Source organism: Octopus sinensis, linkage group LG17, assembly GCF_006345805.1.
Source record: "Octopus sinensis linkage group LG17, ASM634580v1, whole genome shotgun sequence".
NCBI classification, from domain to species: Eukaryota; Metazoa; Mollusca; class Cephalopoda; order Octopoda; family Octopodidae; genus Octopus; species Octopus sinensis.
The window spans coordinates 29,282,846-29,290,345 of record NC_043013.1 but is presented as its reverse complement, the minus strand read 5'-3'; the positions used below and the strand labels follow the sequence as shown (position 1 = coordinate 29,290,345).

The 7,500-nt window shown below is 36.4% G+C and overlaps 1 protein-coding gene and 1 long non-coding RNA gene across 2 annotated transcripts in view; one reads left to right on the top strand and one right to left on the bottom strand.

The window, feature by feature from the left end:
• LOC118766769 overlaps positions 1-1,230 on the bottom strand; it is a 30,595-nt gene extending 29,365 nt beyond the window's left edge. Inside the window, exon 1 of the long non-coding RNA XR_005002683.1 lies at positions 1,127-1,230. This is a non-coding gene — a long non-coding RNA (uncharacterized LOC118766769). The remainder of the gene's footprint in view (positions 1-1,126) is intronic.
• Positions 1-7,500, top strand: part of LOC115220959 (cytochrome P450 27C1-like) — a 58,674-nt gene that overhangs the window by 9,038 nt on the left and 42,136 nt on the right. The window lies entirely within an intron of this gene.

The following is a 7,500-nucleotide window of genomic DNA, read 5'->3' as shown; positions in this document are numbered from 1 at the left end:
TGAGAGAAGGAAAGAGAGAGAGGGACAGAGAGAGAGAGAGAGAGAGAGAGATGGGCGGCGAAATGCTTTTAACCTATTTATTGGCACACACACACAGACACACAAACATGGAAAACTTAATTTTATTATATTAACTACTAGCTTTTGAATTACGCTCAGGTGGACTTTTCTTTTGACCCTTCCGGAAGTGGTAGATCATTGCTGGATCGATAAAACAACAGCGATCCAATCAATAACTGCAGGTCAATTTTATCAAAGGTAGCCCTCCACCAGTTTTAAAGTGGCACTTGGGCCTCTATTACAAATTCTTATGACAAAACAGTGATGCTGTTTCCTATATTCATCGTCGTCGTTGTCGCCGTAGTAGTAGTAGTAGTAGTAGTAGTAGTAGTAGTAGTAGTAGCAGCAGCAGTAGCAGTAGTAGTAGTAGTAGTAGTAGTAGTAGTAGTAGTAGTAGTGAAAAAAAAGGTGATGCCGTTTTATAAGGGCATTCACATTCATCGTCATCGCTTTGGTAGCGTAGTGGTTTAGTCCCAGGTCAGTCAGGACGGAGCTGACCTATGATTAATGCGGTTCGATCCCTCCTCACCATACTGATTTGTTTTTGTTTGGTATTTTCTCCAAACATTCTGTTATAAGGACTTCATAATGTATTTAATGCATCTTTCCTTTTTTTTTTTTTTTTTTTTTTTTTGTTCAAAAGTTTATACTTGATTTTGGAGAGATTATTTAGCTGTTTTTTCTAGCAGGTTGTAGAGTCCACTTATTGAGCAGTGCCTCTGGCTTGATGTAACTATTGTTATTGTTTAGTTCTGCGTCATCTTCCAACCGTGGCCATCAAGTTTAATTCCTTACAGGTAGATTAAATAGAATTACATTATCCAGCGACTCCTTTCCTAAGATGTTAAGTAGGTTGTTGTTTTCGAAGAAAGCTTCGGTTACGATTATCTCTTCCTTAGCAGACCGAGCGGACAAGTCGGCAGCTTGGGCGATTCTTGATAATGCGTAGTAAGGCTATTTAAGACAAATACTCATATATTAAGACCGACAAACGCACAACTAACACACATTGTTGTTAATATACATATATACATACATTGTCGTTTGTGTACTCACCTGTGATAACCTGTGATATGCTGAAATTTCGATATAAACAACAAAAGCCACCAAATGCACCCACATTACGTAAGACAGCGGCGCAGGCGCACTGGATACGTGTGTATGTTTGTATGTGTATGGATACATATATAAATGTATGTATGTGTATATGTATGTTTGTATTTGTGCATATGCATATATATATATATATATATAATATATATATATATATATATATATATATATTCGTTGCTAAACCCTTTATTGCTTAGTATATATATATATATATGAATGGTGTATACATTATTGTATGAATGTATGCGTACATAGGTAGATAGCTATGTATTTTGCTATATGCTATGCACATATGCATCAATATGTATATACGTCATATTGTAAATATGCAATCATGTACGTGTGTGTGTGTGTATATACGTACGTATGCACGCACACACACATACACACACACACACACCCGCACACACATATGTACTCTTTACTCTTTTCTCTTTTACTCTTTTATTTGTTTCAGTCATTTGACTGCGGCCATGCCGGAGCACCGCCTTTAGTCGAGCAACTCGACCCCGGGACTTATTCTTTTGTAAGCCCAGTACTTATTCTATCGGTCTCTTTTGCCGAACCGCTAAGTATCGGAGACATAAACACACCAGCATCGGTTGTCAAGCAATGCTAGGGGGACAAACACAAACACACAAACACACACGCATATATATATATATATATTATATATTATATATATATATATATATAATATATATATTATATATATATATATATATATATACATGTATACGACGGGCTTCTTTCAGTTTCCGTCTACCAAATCCACTCACAAGGCTTTGGTCAGCCCGAGGCTATAGTAGAAGACACTTGCCCAAGGTGCCACGCAGTGGGACTGAACCCGGAACCATGTGGTTGGTAAACAAGCTACTTACCACACAGCCACTCCAGCGCCTATATATGTATATGTATGTATTTTATATTTTTATTAGTTTCTGTCACTAGACTGCGGTCATGCTGGAGCACTGCCTCGAAAGGTCTAGTCGACCAAATCGACCCCACTACCTTACCGTTTCTTTAAAAGCTTGGTAATTAATAGTGTCGGTCTCTCATTGTTGAACCGCTAGGTTACAGAAGCGTAAACAACCTAAACCCGGTTGTCAAACCCAAAGATATCCATTTCCGTCTACTAAATCCACTGACAAGGATTTGGTCAACCGGTGGCTATAGTAGAAAACATGTGCCCAAGGTACCACACACAGGGATTGAATCCGGAACCTTTTGGTTGGGAAGCAAGCTTCTCACCGCACAGCTACACCTGCATATATGAATGTATGTATGCATGCATGCATCCATGGATGCATGTATGTATATATGTACGAATGCATGCATGTATGTATGTAAGCATGTATGTGTATATGTACGAATGCATGCATGTATGTATGTATGTACGTATGTGTATGTATGTATGTGTGTACGTATGTGTATGTATGTATGTGTGTATGCGTGTATGTGTATGTATGTATGTATGTATGTATGTATGTATTTATGTACGTATACGTGTCTGTATGCATGCTTGTGTGGGTATGTATGTGTGTATGGACGTGTGTGTTTGTATGTATGTATGTGTGTATTTATGTATGTTTGTGTGTGTATGTATGTGTGTATGTACGAATGCATGTATGTATATGTGTATGTATGCATGTACAAATGCATGTATGTATCTATGTGTGTAAGTTTGTATGTGTATGTGTACGTACGTACGTATGTATGTATGTATGTATGCATGGTGTGGCATTCGTTGTCTCTTATCTTATTGATGGACGACACAAAGATAAATAATTGTTTTTGTTTTTAAATGTTATGACTACAAGAAACAACAATACGAAAGTGTGTGTGCACGTCAGCGTGTGTGCGAGCGTGTGTGCGAGCGTGTGTATGTGCGACAGAGCCTGCGCGCGCGCGCGTGTGTTTGTCATCGATGCACACAGGATACTCATTTTTAACTTTCTTTTGTAAATAGTGTCCGTCTGCACTTCAATATAATTTTTAAATCACACACGCAAACACACACACACACACACACACAAACAAACAAACACACACACACACACACACACACACACCACACACACACACATACGCACGCACAAATACAAACACACACACCGATGCCTCGATAAACGAAATTAATATGTTCCGCTTCCTTTCTTTATTATAACCATCGTTATCAGACGACGGTAATATATAATGTTTATATACAAACATTAAATTTAAAGAAATAGACACTTTTTTTTTTAAATTGCTCCTAAAATTGCTTTTTAAAGAGGATGTGTAATTCGATAAAATAAATAAACGCATATTGAACAGAATGATACATAATTCACACCAAAAAAGTTGTACACAATTTTAATTCGTATAACAAGATACATAAATCGATAAAATATTAAAACGGTAGTAGTGACTGTGTGGTAAGTAGCTTGCTTACAAACCACATGGTTCCGGGTTCAGTCCCACTGCGTGGCACCTTGAGCAGGTGTCTTCTACTATAGCCTCGGGTCGACCAAAGCCTTGTGAATGGACTTGGTAGACAGAAACTGAAAGAAGCATATATATATATATATATATATGTGTTTACGTTCCAGTAACTGAGCAGTTCAGCAAAAGAGACCGATAGAATAAGTACTAGGCTTACAAAGAATAAGTCCTGGGGGCGATTTGCTCGACTAAAGGTGCTGCTCCAGCATGGCCGCAGTCAAATGACTGAAACAAGTTAAAAAAGAATATATATATATATATATTTTGTTTTGGTGTTGTTCTTGTTCTTGTTGTTGGTTGGTTGCAATGGTGTTTTTGTTGATTCTGCGTCCACGGTTTGTCCAAAATTGGGATTGTTTTCTAAAATACGCTCTAAAGCATGGCTTATTCAATCAAAGCTTTTTGATCAGAACACTGTTAATTGAGTTGGTTGGGAAGGAATGTCTTTGCTCTCTGAACTAAACGTTTATTCTGTTAATTGTTTAAGGCTCTCGCTATTAGCACACAATAAATCCTGATTATCTGCACTGACTTCAACTCTAACTTCCTGAGCCATATTTGCAAGTCTGTTGCCGAATGAGACCTTGCGGCCTTCCTTCACTGAATTATCACAACATATTTTTCCAAACACTAATGAGGCTTGTATGTAAACTTCTCATGCATTTTATATTGATTCATTTATTGCTTGCATAGATACATGAATAGTTGGGTTGTTAAATGGTTCGCTTTGGAACCACATGGTTTCAGGGTCGATCCCAGTGCACAACACCCTGGGCTTGTGTCATCTTCTGTAGTCCCGGCCAAAACAATGCCTTATTAGTGAATTTGTTAGAAGAAACTGTGTGAAAGTCCGCTGTATTTATATGTATGTAGGTGTGTGCGTGTGTCCTACCGTCACCTGACATCCGGTATTGGTTTGATTACTTCCCTGTAACTTAGCGTTTGATGCAAAAGAGGCCGATAGGATAAGTACCAGACTTTAATAACATAAGTGCTTGGGATGATCTGTTCTATTAAACGTTTCAGGGCAGTGCTCCAGCGTGGCTGTAGTCCAATGACTGAAACACGTAAAAGATAAAAGATAATGATATAATATTTCAAGAATTCTTTATCAAATGGTGTTCTTTATCAAACTTAAACTCCTTCAAAGAGAATATTGAAAGTAGAAATAATTCTTTGATCCATTGACTCCATTTTAGTCACAAAATTGTATAAGATTAGATCGATGAAGACCTCTTCATCAGGCGCGCACGTTTAAAGTGATTTGAAGAAGGAACAAGTACGTTGTTCAAAAGCAGAAGTAAGTTGAGCTCAAAAAACGTTTGGCAATAAGTCAGAAACATAGTTGGCACATCAACTATTTACTTCCTGAAATAGATTAATCTTGGATCTTAATATCAAATCCGTAAATCCTAATTATTCCGCAACAACAGTTATATTTTCTTCTCCTTGAACTCTGTTGTTAAATCTTTAAGTTGACAATCATCGATATTGTTTTACGACTAAAATCCATAATAAAATATTCAAAGAACTGAATTAATTTGTTTTAAAAATCATTGTATTTTAAGAATAAGAATTTACGAAATTATTCTTTTCTACACCAGGTACAAGGCCTGAAAGCTGTTCAACTTCGTTTACGCCCTTAGTGCAACATATACTTATCTCCCTTACATGAATTTGGATTCTTAATATATTTTGTTTACAAGGCGGCGAGCTGGCAGAAACGTTAGCACACCGGGCGAAATGCGTAGCCGTATTTCGTCAGCCGTTACGTTCTGAGTTCAAATTCCGCCGAGGTCGACTTTGCCTTTCATCCTTTCGGAGTCGATAAATTAAGTACCAGTTACGCACTGGGGTCGATGCAATCGACTTAATCCGTTTGTCTGTCCTTGTTTGTCCCCTCTGTGTTTAGCCCCTTGTGGGTAGTAAAGAAATAGGTATTTCGTCTGTCGCTAATGTTCTGAGTTCAAACTCCGCCGAGGTCGACTTCGTCTTTCATCCTTTCGGGGTCGATAAGTTAAGTACCAGTTGCGTACTGGGGTCGATCTAAACGACTGGCCCCGTCTCCAAAAATTTCGGGCCTTGTGCCTATAGTAGAAAAGTATATATTTTGTTTACAATTTAATAACATGCATGTGAAAGTATTTGACCGACGTGACGACAGGGAAATTCGATAATTCTATATAAACAATGTAGAGGGAAGCAACAGGAACAAAGCCACTTCACATAGTTATGTATATATATATATATAATTTAATAGTTGTGCAATTGTGTATTGACTTGCTCACATGTGACTGTGTAAGCTATCATGCGTTGACATACAAACAACCAAATTGTCCTCTCAGAGGTGTTGTATAGTACGCTGGAACGGTATACCTCAGCTGCTATTTCTAAAACTGCAATAATAAGACATCAGAAAGAACTACACAAGTAGATGCCTGTGACACGAGGCACAATTAGGGAGTTTTTTTAATAAAATTAAAGGATTTCACTAGTTGCCTTTGTTCTCTTTATAGAATTATTTGATATCACTGTAGTCACTTCCGGTCAATTTACTTTCATTTGTTTTTAAACCTCTAAACTGCATATTGACATTTTTAATTTGGTATATTTTATTCAATTATTTTATCGTCAAGTTATACGTTATTTATCCACCACACATTCGTAGTTTCTTTTGCATCTCTTTACTTGACGATTCCCTCCAAATAAATCATATATTAGTTTATGATTAACGCCTTTACACGATCTCTTCTGCTTCAAAAATGGTTTATTTACAAATTAACCACACGAATATTATACGCAATAATTTCAATAACTTACAAATTTCTTTCCCATTTTCTTGCCTTGTTATCATCATCGTCATCCTCATCTTCATTACTATTATTATTATCATTGCTGTTGTTGTTGTTGTTGTAGTTATTATTATTATTATTATTATTATTATCATCACCATCATCATCATTGCTGTTGTTGTTGTTATTATTATTATTATTATCATTATCATTATTATTATTATTATTATTATTATTATTATTATTATTATTATTGTCATTATTTCTATTCTTGTTGTTGTTATTATTGTTATCATTATTATTATTATTGTTGTTGTTGTTGTTGAGGTGGCCAGCTGGCAAAACCGTTAACATCCCGGGCAAAATGTTTCGTGCCATTTCGTCCATCTTTGCGTTCAAATTCCGTCAAAGTGGACGTTGTCTTTCACCCTCTTGGGGTCGATAAGTTAAATACCAGCTGAGCACTGGGGTCGATGTAATTGACTACTCCCTTCCCACGAAATTACTGGCCTTGTGCCAAAATTTGAAATCATTATCCTTATTGCTGTTGCTGCTATTGCTCTTGCATTTCACCCGTTTTTACTGGCCATAATGTCTTGGACCCTAATGGCCAATAAATCCTCCCCCCTCATCATCATCATTATCATCATCATCATCATCATCATAATCATTATTGTTGTTCTTCTTCTTCCGATCAACAGCCAAGACCATATGAAACTCAATTTCTAGCCTTTCTTTAACGGAAGATTTATATATATATATAAAACAATAAAAGTCTTTCAAACAACGATATGAAGCAGCTCCAATGTAAATAATGTAAATAATGTACAAAATTTCTCATCTCTAAAACATAGAACAGAACCAAGGATTATGGTTATTATAATTAGATTTATCCTACATTATATTGATTATATTGATGCAACCCCCCAAAATTGGCTCCCTACTCATCATCATTCTACGGATACCGGGATAAGCTTTATATGGATATTCAAAATGTTTCCCATAAACTAATTTAAAAGATATACATACATACATGCATATATATATATAT